This window comes from Entelurus aequoreus, linkage group LG08 (assembly GCF_033978785.1).
Source record: "Entelurus aequoreus isolate RoL-2023_Sb linkage group LG08, RoL_Eaeq_v1.1, whole genome shotgun sequence".
Lineage (NCBI taxonomy): Eukaryota > Metazoa > Chordata > Actinopteri > Syngnathiformes > Syngnathidae > Entelurus > Entelurus aequoreus.
The window spans coordinates 74,721,175-74,740,915 of NC_084738.1; the positions used below are offsets into that span (position 1 = coordinate 74,721,175).

Here is a 19,741-nt window from a genome sequence, read left to right on the forward strand (position 1 = left end):
CATTCTTTTACTACGAAGCCACGTTGATGTAACACGTGGCTTGGCCTTGTCTTGCTGAAATAAGCAGGGGCGTCCATGATAACGTTGCTTGGATGGCAACATATGTTGCTCCAAAAGGTGTATGTACCTTTCAACATTAATGGTGCCTTCACAGATGTGTAAGTTACCCATGTCTTGGGCACTAATACACCCCCATACCATCACACATGCTGTCTTTTACACTTTGTGCCTAGAACATTCCGGATGGTTCTTTTCCTCTTTGTTCCGGAGGACACGACGTCCACAGTTGCAAAAAACAATTTGAAATGTGGACTCGTCAGACCACAGAACACTTTTCCACTTTGCATCAGTCCATCTTAGATGAGCTCGGGCCCAGAAAAGCCGGCGGCAATTCTGGGTGTTGTTGATAAATGGCTTTCGCTTTGCATAGTAGAGTTTTAACTTGCACTTACAGATGTAGCGACCAACTGTAGTTACTGACAGTGGTTTTCTGAAGTGTTCCTGAGCCCATGTGGTGATATCCTTTACACACTGATGTTGCTTTTTGATGCTGGTAATATCATGGCTTACGTACAGTGATTTCTCCAGATCCTCTGAACCTTTTGATGATATCACACAGCGTAGATGGTGAAATCCCTAAATTCCTTGCAATAGCTGGTTGATAAATGTTGTTCTTAAACAATTTGCTCAGGCATTTGTTGACAAAGTGGTGACCCTCGACCCCGTCCTTGTTTGTGAATGACTGAGCATTTCATGGAAGCTGCTTTTATACCCAATCATGGCACCCACCTGTTCCCAATTAGCCTGTTCACCTGTGGGATGTTCCAAATAAGTGTTATGATGAGCATTCCTCAACTTTCTCAGTCTTTTTTGCCACTTGTGCCAGCTTTTTTTGAAACACGTCGCAGGCATCAAATTCCAAATGAGCTAATATTTGCCAAAAATCACACAATTTACCAGTGGGGACGTTAAATATCTTGTCTTTGCAGTCTATTCAATTGAATATAAGGATTTGCAAATCATTGTATTCTCTTTTTATTTACCATTTCCACAACGTGGCCACCTCGTCAATGACAGTATCTACTTGTATCGTTCCTTAAATGATTATACATATACATATACATATACATATACATATACATATACATATACATATACATATACATATACATATACATATACATATACATATACATATACATATACATACATCAGTCTTAAACAGTCTTTATAGATTTGTACACCTGCATGCGGCTTTTTAGCGCCGCCCTAGTGGCTCTCTGGAGATTTTTCAAAAATGTATGACGAATGGAAAAAGATGAGGTTGAAAAAAAAACAATTTTTTTGTTTTAGTATAGTTTCTGTAGGACAAACATGACACAAACTTCCCTAATTGTTACAAATCACAGTGTTTATATTAAACACGCTTCACTGATTCGAGTATGTGGCGAGCGCCGTTTTGTCCTACTAATTTTGGCGGTCCGTGAACTCACCGTATAGTTTGTTTACATAACTTTCTCCGACTTTCTAGGACGTGTTTTATTTTATGCCACTTCTTTTTCGGCCTCATTTTGTCCACCACACTTTTAACGTCGTGCGTGAGTGCACAAAGGTGAGTTTTGTTGATGTTATTGACTTGTGTGGAGTGCTAATCAGACATATTTGGTCACTGCAAGACTGCAAGCTAATCGATGCTAACATGCTATTTAGGCTAGCGATATGTACATATTGCATCATTATGCCTCATTTGTAGCTATATTTGAGGCCATTTAGTTTCCTTTAAGTCCTCTTAATTAAATGTATATCTCATGGCACACGTAATATGGCTTATGGCTTTTAATTTTTTGCGGCTCCAGACAGATTTGTTTTTGTATTTTTGGTCCAATGGGTGAGGGCCGACATCCGGGCAACTCAGCTACATACGGGTTCTTCGAGCCATAGCAACCAGACTGGCGTTGAAAACAAACCGTCGCCATTACTCTTTAACCTGTCGACCTACGCTGGTTAAACCCGTCATTCTGCCTCCAAAATGCCGAAAAACTGTGTTGTTTTTGGTTGTGCTAACCACAACTGGAAACAGGGAAAACAAAGGTTGTATTTTGTTCTGCCAAAGCGCGATAAAAGCCCACAGAGACGAGACAAATGGCTCGCAGCTTTACACCGGGAAAACGAGGACGGTTCTCACTGGAGTCCCCCAAAGTCCCGGGTCGTGTGTTCGGATCACTTCCTTTCTGGTAAATATAAGGAACAAAAATCCACCTTCTTAACCACAACTTGGCTATACGACCGTGCTAATGTTGTACTTGTTGAATTTGTACCTTATAACGTTCGACAGCTGAAGTTGTTGTACAAAAATAACATGCGGTATATACTATATAGTCTATAGCCTAGCTAGCTATTTTCGAAAACCGGACAACGAGAGGATACCAAAGGCAGCGTTAAGATGGACACCACCGGGAAAACGTAAGCCAGGGCGGCCAAAGAACACCTGGCGAAGAACAGTTGAAGGGGAGCTGAAAGAGATGAAGCTTACATGGGGCGAGGCACAGAGACGAGCACAGCAGCGAGATGAATGGCGTCGAGTCGTCGAAGCCTTATTTCTCATCCGGGAAGAAGAGGATTAAATTAAGTAAGTAATATACTATATAGTCTAACACAGGGGTCACCAACCTTTTTGAAAGCAAGAGCTACTTCTTGAGTAGTGATTAATGCGAAGGGCTACCAGTTTGATACACACTTAAATAAATTGCCAGAAATAGCCAATTTGCTCAATTTACCTTTAACTCTATGTTATTATTAATAATTAATGATATTTACACTTAATTGAAAGGTTTCAAAGAGGAGAAAACACGAAAAAAATGACAATTAAATTTTGAAACAGTTTATCTTCAATTTCGACTCTTTAAAATTCAAAATTCAACCGAAAAAAAGAAGAGAAAAACTTAAAAAAATAATTTATGGAACATCGTTAGTAATTTTTCCTGATTAAGATTAATTTTAGAATTTTGATGACATGTTTTAAATAGGTTAAAATCCAATCTACACTTTGTTAGAATATATAACAAATTGGACCAAGCTATATTTCTAACAAAAGACAAATCATTATTTCTTCTAGATTTTCCAGAACAAACATTTTAAAAGAAATTCAAAAGACTTTGAAATAAGATTTAAATTTGATTCTACAGATTTTCTAGATTTGCCAGAATAATTTTTTTGAATTTTAATCATAATAAGTTTGAAGAAATATTTCACAAATATTCTTCGTCGAAAAAACAGAAGCTTAAATGAAGAATTAAATTAAAATGTATTTATTATTCTTTACAATAAAAATTTTTTTTTTTACTTGAACATTGATTTAAATTGTCAGGAAAGAAGAGGAAGGAATTTAAAAGGTAAAAAGGTATATGTGTTTAAAAATCCTAAAATCATTTTTAAGGTTGTATTTTTTCTCTAAAATTGTCTTTCTGAAAGTTATAAGAAGCAAAGTAAAAAAAATAATGAATTTATTTAAACAAGTGAAGACCAAGTCTTTAAAATATTTTCTTGGATTTTCAAATTCTATTTGAGTTTTGTCTCTCTTAGAATTAAAAATGTCAGACAAAGCGAGACCAGCTTGCTAGTAAATAAATAACATTTAAAAAATAGAGGCAGCCCACAGGTAAGTGCTGCTATTTGAGCTATTTTTAGAACAAGCCAGCGGGCTACTCATCTGGTCCTTACGGGCTACCTGGTGCCCGCGGGCACCGCGTTGGTGACCCCTGGTCTATAGCCTAGCTAGCTATTTTCGAAAACCGGTTTCGTTATACAGTAACACTTGATCTTGTTGTTGATAACTTCCGCGTCTCTTTCTTAGTAGCGCGCAGGCTAAGCTAACTAGCAAGCTAAGCTAAGCCTGAGAAGCTTTAAAGTTCACTGAGACGAGTCTGACGCAAATAATACATTTTCGTTTTTTTCACACGATATGCGAATAAGTAAAAATGCGTAAATGAAGGATTTAACGCCGACTTCCAAGCCACAACGCTCGTTAAATGCTTTTTCTGTCACTGCTGTGTTCGCTGTGAGATGGTTTGTTTTCAACGAATTCCCGGTTGCTAGGGGATTGGTAGGCGGAAGTGACGTAGGTCCGCCCTCACCCATTGCATCATTATGCCTCATTTGTAGCTATATTTGAGGTCATTTAGTTTCCTTTAAGTCCTCTTAATTACATTTATATCTCATGACACATGTAATATGGCTCCAGACAGATTTGTTTTTGTATTTTTGGTCCAATATGGCTCTTTCAACATTTTGGGTTGCCGACCCCTGACCTAGGTCATATCAATCTTTGAACAATGGCATTTGTACTTGGTAGTCATGGCGACAGAGCTCATGTTATTGAAGTCAGTACAGTAATTTATATTTCACATTGCAGTTTATTATCACACAAATGCAGATAATCATCCATTGACCAGGAGTAGGATTGACGACTGTAAATGCTGTTTTATGCTATTCTACTAATCTGCGTGTATGAGGGATGATGCTTCCTTGAATGCAGGATTACGTTTGCAGCTCCAGCTCAGATCTTAGCCCGCCTTACTTAGCCATGCAACAGACTCGTGTTCATCGATTAGATGTTCATCTCCCGAGCTGTTGCGTCGAGGAGCAGCAGGCAGGACGTGCTTCTGGCTTCCGACGTGAGTTTTGTGACGTTTTTTACGCATTGCAGACTGGCGCCAGAACCATGACTCAGTCCAACGCCTAACCCTGAAGACGTCACATCCACTACAGCGTGAGAGCCAACGTGAGGGAGCAACGTTGGCTTAAGAATTGGACGGTTTTGACCGGTTTTTGCAGGTACCATTTACAAAACCCCATAAGCAGTGAAGTTGTCACGTTGTGTAAATGGTAAATAAAAAGACCAGGCCAGTCTAGTAGCCGCACTCTTTTACTATGAATGATGGCATCGTCTTGCTGAAATAAGCAGGGGCGTCCATGATAATGTTGCTCCAAAAGCTGTATGTACCTTTCAGCATTAATGGCGCCTTCACCGATGTGTAAGTTACCCATGTCTTGGCCACTAATACACCCCCATACCATCACACATGCTGGCTTTTACACTTTCACCCTAGAACAGGGGTGTCCAAAGTGTGGCCCGCAGGTAATTTTTTAACGGCCCCACGGCACATTCTAAAAATACGATGAAAAAAAAAAAACACATAAAAAGTGGTATAAAAGAGCAAACAGGTGAAATGTAACAAGAAAATGTTGCATTATTTACTCTAATAACACTAAGCTGCCTTGCGGGCTGTTTCTTTCTTTAAAAAATAATAATGAATCAAAATCAATGTCATTATGAATTATTGACCTATTCAAGGCTCCATTTACTTCACATTAAAGGCCTACTGAAATGAATTTTTTTTATTTAAACGGGGATAGCACATCCATTCTATGTGTCATACTTGATAATTTTGCGATATTGCCATATTTTTGCTGAAAGGACTTAGTAGAGAAGAACGTCGATAAAGTTCGCAACTTTTGGTCTCTGATAAAAAAAAACCCTTGCCCCTACCGGAAGTAGCGTGACGTTGTCAGTTGTTCACTCCCTCATATTTTCCTATTGTTTTCAACGCAGCTAGAGCTAATCGGACCGTGAAAGTGACGATTACCCCATTCATTTGAGCGAGGATGAAAGATTTGTGGATGAGGAACGTTAGAGTGACGGACTAGAATGCAGTGAAATACATATTTTTTTTCGCTCTGACCGTAACTTAGGTACAAGCTGGCTCATTGGATTCCACACTCTCTCCTTTTTCTATTGTGGATCACGGATTTGTATTTTAAACCACCTCGGATACTATATCCTCTTGAAAATGAGAGTCGAGAACGCGAAATGGACATTCACAGTGACTTTTATCTCCACGACAATACTTCGACGAAGCTCTTTAGCATCTTTAGCATGAGCTAACGTGATAGCATCTGTCTCAAATGCAGATAGAAACAAAATAAATCAATCCCTGACTGGAAGGATAGACAGAAGATCGACAATACTATTAAACCATGGACATGTAACTACACGGTTAATAGATCTCAGCCTGGCAAAGCTTAACAATGCTGTTGCTAACGACGCTAAGGCTAACTTAGCAACCGGAGCTCACAGAGCTATGATAAAAACATTAGCGCTCCACCTACGCCAGCCAGCCCTCATCTGCTTTGCTCGGCAACACCCGTGCTCACCTGCGTTCCAGCGATTGACGGCGCGACGAAGGACTTCACCATATCATCCGTGCGGTGGGTCTGCTAGCATCGGCTAGGCGTCTGCTAGCATCGGCTAGGCGTCTGCTATCCGAGTAAGTGGTCCTTGTGTTGCTACAGCCACCTACAACGTTCTTCTTTGCAGCCTCCATTGTTCATTAAACAAATTGCAAAAGATTCACCAACACAGATGTCCAGAATACTGTGGAATTATGAAATGAAAACAGAGCTTTTTTGTATTGTATTCAATGGAGAAGGCATACCTCTGTTCCCCGGGCTACGTCACGCGCATACGTCATCCTTCGAAGGCTTTTTCAACCGGAAGTGTGGCGGGAAATTTAAAATGTCACTTTATAAGTTAACCCGGCCGTATTGGCATGTGTTATAATGTTAATATTTCATCATTGATATATAAACTATCAGACTGCGTGGTCGCTAGTAGTGGCTTTCAGTAGGCCTTTAAATATTCCACTTTGAGATATTTTGGGGGGGGAAAATGTTGCATATTTTTTGGTTGCCATTTTAAAAAACAAAGTTTTTTAAAGAAGGGCCTAAAACGAACAAACAAAAAACATAAACAACAATGAAACTTATAATTGACGGATAGATAAATGTTGGATTTATTTTTTTAAACTTTACTGAGCAGTACCCTTTTGGGTCCCCAATCATTTTAGTGGGACTTTTTTTTTTTTAAATGTAATTGCTCAAAAAAAATAAACCACATGTTTTAGTACACCAGGAAAATGATCAAACTACATAAATAACATCCTGTAAATTGATTTGGATATTATTTTTTGTCTCGATAGATTGAAAATTAACACCAATGACTTGACTGATGAACATAATCACATTATTTATTCATAAAAATATAAATAACGACAAATAAATGATTAACCGCAACATGTAAGTGTAAAAAAAACCAACAACAACATTATGATTTGTACATTTTCTATTTTTAAACAAAGAAAACAATCTGAAGTTGGCTTTATTTTTAAGTTATCGTGCCGTGATTTTACCACTCGGGAGTAGATTTTTCTCCATGTGGCCCCCCTGATCTAAAATTAGTTTCGCACCCCTGATCTACATCAACTATATGATTTGTCTAAGTCAGTGTTTTTCAACCTTTTCTGAGCCAAGGTACATTTTTTTCCATTGAAAAAATGTGGAGGCACACCACCAGCAGAAAACATTTAAAAAAAAAAAGAAACTCGGCAGCCGATATTGACAATAAAAAGCTGTTCTCACAATTGTTGGATATGAATTCAAACCATAACCAAGCATGCGTCTGGACTTTTTTGGTGTTTTCCTAGTGTTTTACTTCTTGTTATGCCCTCTTATTTTGTTGATTGTCATGTCATGTACGGATGTACTTTGTGGACGCCGTCTGCTGCTCCACAGTAAGTCTTTGCTGTCCTCCAGCATTCTGTTTTTGTTTACTTTGCGGCCAGTTCAGTTTTAGCTTCGTTCTGCACAGCCTTCCCTAAGCTTCGATGCCTTTTCTTAGCGGCACTCGCCGTTGGTTTATTTTTGGTTTAAGCCAGGGTTGTCCAAACTTTTCCCGCTGAGGGCCGTACACTGAAAAATCAAAGCAAGCGGGGGCCATTTTGATATTTTTCATTTTAAAAACCGATACAATATATGTATAAAAAATATACATTTAGGCCTCCACTCAGGCTTGATCCCGGGGACCCCAAAGGGTTTTGGTCAAAAAAAATATTATAAATGTGTCATTATTCAGTATTATTATTATTATTATTATTCAAGTTTTAAATCTCTAGATTAACATTAGATCTATCTGTCAATATAAAGGTTTTAAATATATAACTTGTATGCTCTGTTTGTCAAAGAAAACCCAGTTTTTTTATGGAAAAAACACAAAATATGCAATATTTTCACTCAATAAAATTTTGAAGTGGAATATTTGAGATTATATAATAATTGGAGCCTTAAAAAGGTCAATAACTCATAACAACATTGATTTTAAATCATTGTTATTTTTTGAGCAATGACACTTAAGAACAAATCACACTAAAATTATTGGGGAACCAAAAGGGTCCTACTCATAAAGTGTTAAATAAATTTTTTATTTTTTTTTACTGTTTACTTTTAACACGATTATCTCGAGATCAACTTCAGATCTATCCGTCAATTATAAGTTTTATTGTTGTTTATGTTTTTTGTTTGTTTGTTTTAGGCCCTTCTTTAAAAAAAAAAACAGCTCAGTTTTTTATTTGGCAAACACAAAATATGCAACATTTTCCCCAAAAATATCTCAAAGTGGAATAATTAATGTGACGTAATTGGAGCCTTGAAAAGGTCAATAATTCATATTAACATTGATTTTTTTTTTTTTTTTTTTTTTAAAGAAACAGCCTGCATGGCAGCTTTGTGTTATTAGAGTAAACATTGCAACATTGTATTGTTACATTTCACCTGTTTGCTCTATTATACCACTTATTATTTTTTTAAGGTGGTATTATTAAATAAATACGATTGGAATTTTTTTTCCAATCGTATTTTTAAAATGTGCCATGGGGCCGTTAAAAAATGACCTGCGGGCCACAAATGGCACCCGGGGCCGCACTTTGGACACCCCTGGTTTAAGCGTTAGATACCTTTTTTACCTGCACCCTGCCTCCCGCTGTCGCCTGCATATTGTGACCACCACACACCATGTTCCCCACATCTACAAAACCTGCTGCCACCTACTGATATGGAGGAGTATTACAAGGTTACTCCGCCGATCTCTAGACAGCACCGACACTCAACAACGGCACATTTGCGACCCGTTAGAAATGTCGTAGGTACCGAAGTGTGATAATAGCGTGGTGTTTCAGCCCTCATGAAAAGGTGTGAGCTGGTTATTCAGCAGGGTGGCGTGCAGGCAAGGGGTCAAAGGTCGGCCTCTCAATGGAGTGCACCACTTGGAATGTTTGCTCTTGGTGTTTAAAAAGAAAGAGGGAAAAAAAAGGACATCCATCTTAATAAGACGACGGTTGTTTTGGGGTGAGAACATGAGGAAGATGTGTGGTAAATACGTGAAGGAGGGTCGGGGGGTGGTGGTGGTCTCGCACCTCTCTCTCTCTCTCTCTCTCTCTCTCTCTCTCTCTCTCTTTTTGCCCCCAGCCCACACTTTTCTAAACACTCCCTGAGTGGCGGCCGCGTCTGGGTCAACACGACACGCCTCACCTGGCGGCGTGCTGCACGGGACGATGTTGGTTTAGCTGCCGGCCCGCGTGGTTGAACTTTGACCCGCCGCACCACACTCCGCTTGTGTGGCCGTGATGAAATAATGTCGGGCTGCGGGGGATTCGTCCGCTAATTTGATCAGAAAAGACGTGGTTTAATTCAAAAGGAAATCGACTTTGATTACCACGGCCTCTGCAAAAAGAGCGTACATGAGAGCGGTGGTGCGTGGGCGCCTGTTTTTTTCCCGAATTTCTATGGTAAAAGTGCAATTTCATCGTTGCTATGTATTTATTAGAAAAAAAGGATGAAGGTTAAGCCAAGCAAAATTGTTTATTTCATCGATTTTTCTTAAAATAGGCAAAAGTGTTTTTTCCGATTACTTGGTTAAACGGAAAACGTTACTCGACTACTAAAATAAATCCTTAGCTGCAGCACTAAAATAATTCGTATTGACTTGACTACGATTGTACGTTCCCAACTAGGGATGGGTACCGAATCCGGTACTTTTTGGCACCGACCCAATTCACGCCAAATCCAACGGTGCCGATCACTGCAGCAGCACTGAGAGCGGACTCAGCCAAACCACGCCCAGGTAATGTTGCCATTTTCAATGACGACACAGAAATTGACTCAGAAAACGCTTCGACAAAAACAAAGTAATGCTCCACTTTTCCAAAAAAACGTGTTAGCTCGATACTAATATACATGGCCTTATACCGATTAGCATTAGCAATTTTTAAATGGCGATTTCAACACCTCCAGATTAGTTAATGAAAACTACAACAAATATGCACGTTACAATAAGTGTGTAATAAGTACAGTACTTACAGTATTAACACTTTCTGGGGCGCAACGCGTCTTGGACTTTCAATGACAAAAAGGGCATTAAACACACAAAAACAAAATCATAAAAGACTAATAAAACAAAATTGACTACACCTATTTAATAATACCACCTTAACATTTGACAACCCATTATTACACACTTATTTAATGATACCACCTTAACATTTGACAACCCATTAACTACATACTTATCTAATAATACCACCTTAACATTTGACAACCAAACAATTACACACCTATTTAATAATACCACCTTAACATTTGACAACCAAACAATTACACACCTATTTAATAATACCACCTTAACATTTGACAACCAAACAATTACACACCTATTTAATAATACCACCTTAACATTTGACAACCCATTAATTACACACTTATTTAATGATACCACCTTAACATTTGACAACCCATTAACTACATACTTATCTAATAATACCACCTGAACATTTGACAACCAAACAATTACACACCTATTTAATAATACCACCTTAACATTTGACAACCAAACAATTACACACCTATTCAATAATACCACCTTAACATTTGACAACCCATTAACTACATACTTATCTAATAATACCACCTTAACATTTGACAACCAAACAATTACACACCTATTTAATAATACCACCTTAACATTTGACAACCAAACAATTACACACCTATTTAATAATACCACCTTAACATTTGACAACCAAACAATTACACACCTATTTAATAATACCACCTTAACATTTGACAACCCAGTAATTTACACACTTATTTAATAATACCACTTTAACATTTGACAACCCATTAATTACATACTTATCTAATAAAACCACCTTAACATTTGACAACCAAACAATTACACTTATTTAATAATACCACCTTAACATTTGACAACCAAACAATTACACACCTATTTAATAATACCACCTTAACATTTGACAACCAAACAATTACACACCTATTTAATAATACCACCTTAACATTTGACAACCAAACAATTACACACCTATTTAATAATACCACCTTAACATTTGACAACCAAACAATTACACTTATTTAATAATACTACCTTAACATTTCACAACCAAACAATTACTTATTTAATAATACCACCTTAACATTTGACAACCAAACAATTACACACTTACGTATTTAATAATACCACCTTAACATTTGACAACCAAACAATTATACACTTATTTAATAATACCACCTAAACATTTCACAACCAAACAATTACACTTATTTAATAATACCACCTTAACATTTCACAACCAAACATTTACTTATTTAATAATACCACCTTAACATTTGGCAACCAAACAATTACGCTTATTTAATAATACCACCTTAACATTTGACAACCAAACAATTACGCTTATTTAATAATACCACCTTAACATTTGACAACCCATTAATTACACACGTATTTAATAATACCACCTTAACATTTGACAACCCATTAATTACACACGTATTTAATAATACCACCTTAACATTTGACAACCCATTAATTACACACGTATTTAATAATACCACCTTAACATTTGACAACCCATTAATTACATACTTATCTAATAAAACCACCTTAACATTTGACAACCAAACAATTACACACCTATTTAATAATACCACCTTAACATTTGACAACCAAACAATTACACACTTATTTAATAATACCACCTTAACATTTGACAACCAAACAATTACACACCTATTTAATAATACCACCTTAACATTTGACAACCAAACAATTACTTATTTAATAATACCACCTTAACATTTGACAACCAAACAATTACACTTATTTAATAATACCACCTTAACATTTGACAACCAATTAATTTACACACTTATCTAATAAAACCACCTTAACATTTGACAACCAAACAATTACACTTATTTAATAATACCACCTTAACATTTCACAACCAAACAATTACTTATTTAATAATACCACCTTAACATTTCACAACCCATTAATTTACACACTTATTTAATAATACCACCTTAACATTTGACATTCCATAATTACATACTTATATAATAAAACCACCTTAACATTTGACAACCAAACAATTACTGTATTTTCCGGACTATAAGCCGCTACTTTTTCCCCTCGTTCTGGTCCCTGCGGCTTATACAAGGTGCGGCTTATTTACGGCCTGTTCTTCTCCGACACCGACGAAGAGGATTTCGGTGGTTTTAGTACGCAGGAGGAAGACGATGACACAATGATTAAAGACTGACTTTTCATATACCGGTAGGCTGGTTATTTTGATAACGTACAGGTGAGCACTTTGTATTACTTTGCACCGTTGTATTATTTGTACTCTGCACGAATGCTGTTCGCCATGTCAAAGATGTGAAAGTTTGATTGAATGATTGAAAGATTTATTGTTAATAAATGGGACGCTTTGCGTTCCCAAACAGTCATCTCTGTCCCGACAATCCCCTCCGTGGTAGCAGGAACCCCTATATACTACGCTAATTACACATCAAAACCCTGCGGCTTATAGTCGGGTGCGGCTTATATATGGAGCAATCTGTATGTTCCCCTAAATTTAGCTGGTGCGGCTTATAGTCAGGTGCGGCTTATAGTCCGGAAATTACGGTACACTTATTTAATAATACCACCTTAACATTTGACAACCAAACAATTACTTATTTAATAATACCACCTTAACATTTGACAACCAAACAATTACACTTATTTAATAATACCACCTTAACATTTGACAACCAAACAATTACTTATTTAATAATACCACCTTAACATTTGACAACCAAACAATTACACTTATTTAATAATACCACCTTAACATTTGACAACCAAACAATTACTTATTTAATAATACCACCTTAACATTCGACAACCAAACAATTACACTTATTTAATAATACCACCTTAACATTTGACAACCAAACAATTACTTATTTAATAATACGACCTCAACATTTGACAATCCATTATTTACACACGTATTTAAAAATACCACCTTAACATTTGTTAAGTTATAAACCCAAGTGATGATCTAAGACGAGCATTTCTGAGGTCATGTGCCCAAAGCATCGATTAACCACAATCGAGGAAGAAGTGAGCAATTTAGTTTGACTCCTCCCTGCTTGCATGTTGCTTTAAATAAAAAATCAAATAAAAAAACGTGGCGGGATCTCTCTCGGACTTAAATCATTGATGAATGTTCAGGCTGCTGCTGTAATCCCGACCGACACTAAAAGTCTGTCTGGATTTAGCGTCATGAAACTTTGATGGGTAAAAGTGCGACTGAGGACCCGCCCCTATGCTCTCTTTTCCCCTTTTCTTTGGTCCCTCACATGCACACCAGCATCTTGTGGAACATAACACCTGCTGCAAGAAAAGCTTTTATTAGAAACTATAAAAAGTGGCTACTATGAATTCATGTCATTAGGAAAGAGTTTATATTCTGTTGCTTCGATTAATCGGTTCATTTGTGTTGTTGGCAAGAAGTCACCCCCAGAAAGCCAATCAATGAGCTTGTGGGCGGTCCAAAGGGACAAACCTCCGCCTGGCGCTAATGTTTGACTCGCCTCCATTCAATAGCGCAACAATATTTTTGGACGCTACAATTTGCAGTGGAAAAAAAATTATTTTGAAAAAGTGCAGGGAACATTTTGGAACTTGTGCTCCCCCCTAAAGTATGTCCACCCCCAAAAAGCCAATCAATGAGCTTGTGGGCGGTCCAAAGGGACAAACCTCCGCCTGGCGCTAATGTTTGACTCGCCTCCATTCAATAGCGCAACAATATTTTTGGACGCTACAATTTGCAGTGGAAAAAAAAATATTTTGAAAAAGTGCAGGGAACATTTTGGAACTTGTGCTCCCCCCTAAAGTATGTCCACCCCCAAAAAGCCAATCAATGAGCTTGTGGGCGGTCCAAAGGGACAAACCTCCGCCTGGCGCTAATGTTTGACTTGCCTCCATTCAATAGCGCAACAATATTTTTGGACGCTAAAATTTGCAGTGGAAAAACACAATTTTTTAAAAAGTGCAAGGCACATGTTGCCCCTTTTGTTCCCCCCCCCCCCCCCCCCCAAGTATGTCCATGGCTGAGGCACCCCCAGAAAGCCAATCAACGAGCTTGTGGGCCGTCCACAAAGGGACAAACTTCCGCCTGGTGCTAATGTTTGACTTGCCTCCATTCAATAGCGTAACAATATTTTTAGACGCTAAAATTTGCAGTGGAAAAAAAAAGTTTTTGGAAAAAGTGCAGGGAACACGTTGCCACTTGTGCTCCCCCCTAAAGTATGTCCACCCCCAAAAAGCCAATCAACGAGCTTGTGGGCGGTCCAAAAGGGACAAACTTCCGCCTGACGCTAATGTTTGACTTGCCTCCATTCAATAACGCAACAATATTTTTGGACGCTAAAATTTGCAGTGTTAAAAAAAATATTTTTGAAAAACTGCAGGGGACATGTTGCCACTTGTGCTCCCCCCTAAAGTATGTCCACCCCCAAAAAGCCAATCAATGAGCTTGTGGGCGGTCCAAAAGGGACAAACTTCCGCCTGGCGCTAATGTTTGACTTGCCTCTATTCAATAGCATAACAATATTTTTGGACGCTAAAATTTGCAGTGGAAAAACACAATTTTTTAAAAAGTGCAAGGCACATGTTGCCCCTTTTGTCCCCCCTAAAGTATGTCCACCCCCAAAAAGCCAATCAATTAGCTTGTGGGCGGTCCAATAGGGACAAACTTCCGCCTGGCGCTAATGTTTGACTTGCCTCCATTCAATAGCATAACAATATTTTTGAACGCTAAAATTTGCAGTGGAAAAACACAATTTTTTTGAAAGTGCAAGACACATGTTTCCCCTTTTGTTCCCCCCTAAAGTATGTCCATGGCTGAGGCACCCCCAGAAAGCCAATCAACGAGTTTGTGGGCGGTCCAAAGGGACAAACTTCCGCCTGGCGCTAATGTTTGACTTGCCTCCATTCAATAGAGTAACATTATTTTTGGACGCTAAAATTTGCAGTGGAAAAAAAAATATTTTGAAAAAGTGCAGGGGACATGTTGCCACTTGTGCTCCCCCCTAAAGTATGTCCACCCCCAAAAAGCCAATCAATGAGCTTGTGGGCGGTCCAAAAGGGACAAACATCCGCCTGGCGCTAATGTTTGACTTGCCTCCATTCAATAGCGTAACAATATTTTTGGACGCTAAAATTTGCAGTGGAAAAAAAAATATTTTGAAAAAGTGCAGGGAACATTTTGGAACTTGTGCTCCCCCCTAAAGTATGTCCACCCCCAAAAAGCCAATCAATGAGCTTGTGGGCGGTCCAAAGGGACAAACATCCGCCTGGCGCTAATGTTTGACTTGCCTCCATTCAATAGCATAACAATATTTTTGGACGGTACAATTTGCAGTGGAAAAATATTTATTTTTAAAAAAGTGCAGGGGACATGTTGCCACTTGTGCTCCCCCCTAAAGTATGTCCACCCCCAAAAAGCCAATCAATGAGCTTGTGGGCGGTCCAAAAGGGACAAACTTCCGCCTGGCGCTAATGTTTGACTTGCCTCCATTCAATAGCGTAACAATATTTTTGAAAGCTACAATTTGCAGTGGAAAAATATTATTTTTAAAAAAGTGCAGGGGACATGTTGCCACTTTGGTTCCCACATAAAGTATGTCCATGGCTAATGGACCGCCAAAAAAGCTTGTGGGCAGTCCAAAAGGGACAAACTCCCACCTGGCACTAGTGTTTGACTTGCCTCCATTCAATAATGTAACAATATTTTTGAACGAATGTTCCCCCTGTGCTCCCCCCACCCCCAAAGGATATCCATTGAGGGAAATGGAGTTGAAGAAAGTGTTGACCATGGCGAGCAATAGGCAGGCCACCATCGCCACGGTAACAACACAACAGGGGGCATTAAACACCTGGAGAGATGAACCCCTGACATGGTGGTAATGTTTCTAATTACCACCCACTTGTGCTTGCATTTTATTCTCCATCTCCATCCCCCACTTCAGTCAGCACTCAAGCTAATGGAGACAATATGGCCGACTGCCCTCGTCCTCGTCGCCCCAGCACTTTACGCCTAAACTCTTCTTCTTCTTCTTATTCTTTAGCCAACGACTGCAGTGCTCCTCCGTGCTCTCAAGCTGCTGTAAAAAATGCATGACCACACGTTTTATGCAACCCCTCTGAACTTCCAGCTCAAAAAACTAAAAAAGTTAAAAAAAAACTAAAAAAAATCCACTCATCTGAGTTGTAACCATTCTTTTTTTTACGGGCAATTACGTTTAGAATAAAAACGAGGTAAACAACTTCCTTGTCCTAGTTGTCAGCTTTTGGTGTCCCACACACAGTAGGACCCCGCTGCTCGCTGAGAAGAGCGATACACACTTTCATTTTGGGCGCCAGAAAGTCACAAAAAAAGCAACTTGAAACCGACTCTAGGAATGCTCGCTAAATGTTAGCAACGCTGATCCCTACTGCCGCGTCTTCTTATTCTCCGGCGTACTAGGCTGTGTTAAATAGCGGAGCTACGACGTCGTCGACTGTACGTTCACAGAAAAGTCCCATTATAAAGTGTTTAAAAGCGAGGTAGTATTTGTGGCGGGCCGCCAGGAGGAGATCGATCAAAATGATGTATTAGAAGGTATCAAAACACGTATTGGTATGTCAGACTTATCCTTCCCTTGGTCTAACTCCTACTTAATGACAGGATGTGTCTTCTCGTAACAATGTGACCTCGGACTATGTTAATGGTTCGGTTCTTGGCCCTGCACTCTTCAGCATCACACGCTGTTAACTTTCACTGTCATGCTGGTGACAGCCAACGCTAAAGATGATAGTAGTCACCTGGAGGCGTGTCTAAATGAAATTAAACTACGGATGTCCAGAAGGTTTTTGCATCTTCACACTAAAGAACACCCATTTAATAATACCACCTTAACATTTGACAACCCATTAATTACACACTTATTTCATAATACCACCTTAACATTTGACAACCATACAATCACACACTTATTTAATAATACCACCTTAACATTTGACAGCCAAACAATTACTTATTTAATAATACCACCTTAACATTTCACAACCAAACAATTACTTATTTAATAATACCACCTTAACATTTGACAACCAAACAATTACTTATTTAATAATACCACCTTAACATTTGACAACCAAACAATTACACACCGATTTAATAATACCACCTTAACATTTGACAACCATACAATTATACACTTATTTAATAATACCACCTTAACATTTGACAACCTTACAATTATACACTTAGTTAATAATACCACCTTAACATTTGACAGCCAAACAATTACACACCTATTTAATAATACCACCTTAACATTTGACAACCAAACAATTACACACCTATTTAATAATACCACCTTAACATTTGACAACCATACAATTATACACTTATTTAATAATACCACCTTAACATTTGACAACCATACATTGACACACTTATTTAATAATACCACCTTAACATTTCACAACCCATTAATTACACACTTATTTTCATAATACCACCTTAAAATTTGACAACCTTACAATTATACACTTAGTTAATAATACCACCTTAACATTTGACAGCCAAACAATTACACACCTATTTAATAATACCACCTTAACATTTGACAACCCATTAATTACACACTTATTTAATAATACCACCTTAACATTTGACAACCAAACAATTACACACCTATTTAATAATACCACCTTAACATTTAACAACCCATTAATTACACACCTATTTAATAATACCACCTTAACATTTGACAACCAAACAATTATACATTTATTTGATAAAACCACCTTAACATTTGACAACCAAACAATTATACACTTGTTTAATAATACCACCAAACAATTACCTATTTAATAATACCACCTTAACATTTGACAACCCAACAATTAAACACCTATTTAATAATACCACCTTAACAACCACTTAATTTACCTTCTATATTCCTTTTACCTTTTGTTTACCTTCTTTTACCATCAATTTACATAATTTCATCATATTTTACCTAGTTTTATCTCATGTTACCATCTGTATTCCTTCTTTTACCTTTCAGTTACTTATTTTACCCTTTATATTTCTTATTTGACCTTGCATTTATTTATTTTACAGTCTATATTCATTATTTTACCTTTTATTTACCTTCTTTTACCTTTCATGTATTTATTTTACCTTTTATATTTCTTATTTGACCTTGTATTTACTTATTTTACCTTCTATATTTCTTATTTTACCTTTTATTTACATTTTATTTAACCTAATTGACCTTTTATTTACCTTCTATTTGCTTGTATTACTATTTGTTCCTTTTACACTATATTTTTCATTTGACCTTCTATTTATTACATATCTATTTATCTATTATTTCACTTGTGTTTACTTTTTACCGACTTATTTTACCATTTAGATTCTTTCTTTTACCTTTAATAACCTTTTATTTACTTTTTACATACCTTATTTTACCTTCTTTTTACAAATGTTTTCCCGCCTTCTACCTTCACTTTCTTTTTCCCTTCTATGTAAACTTATTTGACCTTCTTTTCAACTTGTTTTACCTTCTTTTATTTGGTGTACACATTTATATTAGTTCAACGATTAATCGGAGCAACACAATATGAATCAAATCTATTTTTCCAAACAAATCCATGGATTAATGGCTGCAGCCACGCACAAATATATGGCTGACAAATGTTATGAGCTCAGGTTTATTTTGGGAGAGGACGGCACGGTGGTCGTTCTTTAACGTCTTCTCGACTTCAATGTGTTTGCATTTCATTAAAAAATAATCATTTTGGCCTGTTTTTTTTTTTCCTCCAGGAGGAAATTGCTGCCATCCGTCTGCAGATAGGCCGTCCTCCGGCAGACCCGCTGATCCCCCGATGATAACGGCGGCTGGATGCCAAGTGATGTACATTATTGATGGCCACATTTTACAGTCTCAGCAGGGAGCGGCGGGGGAGGGGCCGCACGCACTAGTTAAAGACTTAGCGGCATGTAAACAAACACTATTCTTCCTGCACACGTACAGTATTTACGTCATATTAACCCCATCATTTCATGGCTGATTGCATCCTTGCAGCACATTTGGCAACTGCAGCTTCACCTTTCATGCAAAACATCTGTCCGCCATATTTAACCCCGCCCCTCTTGTCTTTGATGTGAGCGGCGGCCCACCTGTCGGGCACCTGGAGACCAGCACCTTTGTTTCATGTGACATCCTTCCTGTTGGAGCCATGATTCATGTCAATCCCTGTCCCCTGCACTTTTTCAAAAATCATTTTTTTTAACACTGCAAATTTTAACGTTTAAAAATGTTGTTACACCAGGGGTCACCAACGTGGTGCCCGCCGGCACCAGGTAGCCCGTAAGGACCAGATGAGTAGCCCGCTGGCCTGTTCTAAAAATAGCTCAAATAGCAGCACTTACCAGTGAGCTGC

General features: G+C 37.9%; 1 long non-coding RNA gene across 2 annotated transcripts; it reads left to right on the forward strand.

Annotated features, from left to right (window-relative positions):
• The first annotated feature begins 1,499 nt into the window (after positions 1 to 1,499).
• LOC133655227 (uncharacterized) lies at positions 1,500 to 19,513 on the forward strand. Of its 2 annotated transcripts, none has more exons than XR_009826975.1 (3): positions 1,500 to 1,612; positions 4,706 to 4,833; positions 19,122 to 19,513. It is a non-coding gene; the product is annotated as an uncharacterized LOC133655227 (long non-coding RNA). The 2 variants fall into 2 exon arrangements; XR_009826976.1 differs by lacking the exon at positions 1,500 to 1,612 and adding an exon at positions 1,982 to 2,234.
• The last annotated feature ends 228 nt before the right edge of the window (positions 19,514 to 19,741 follow it).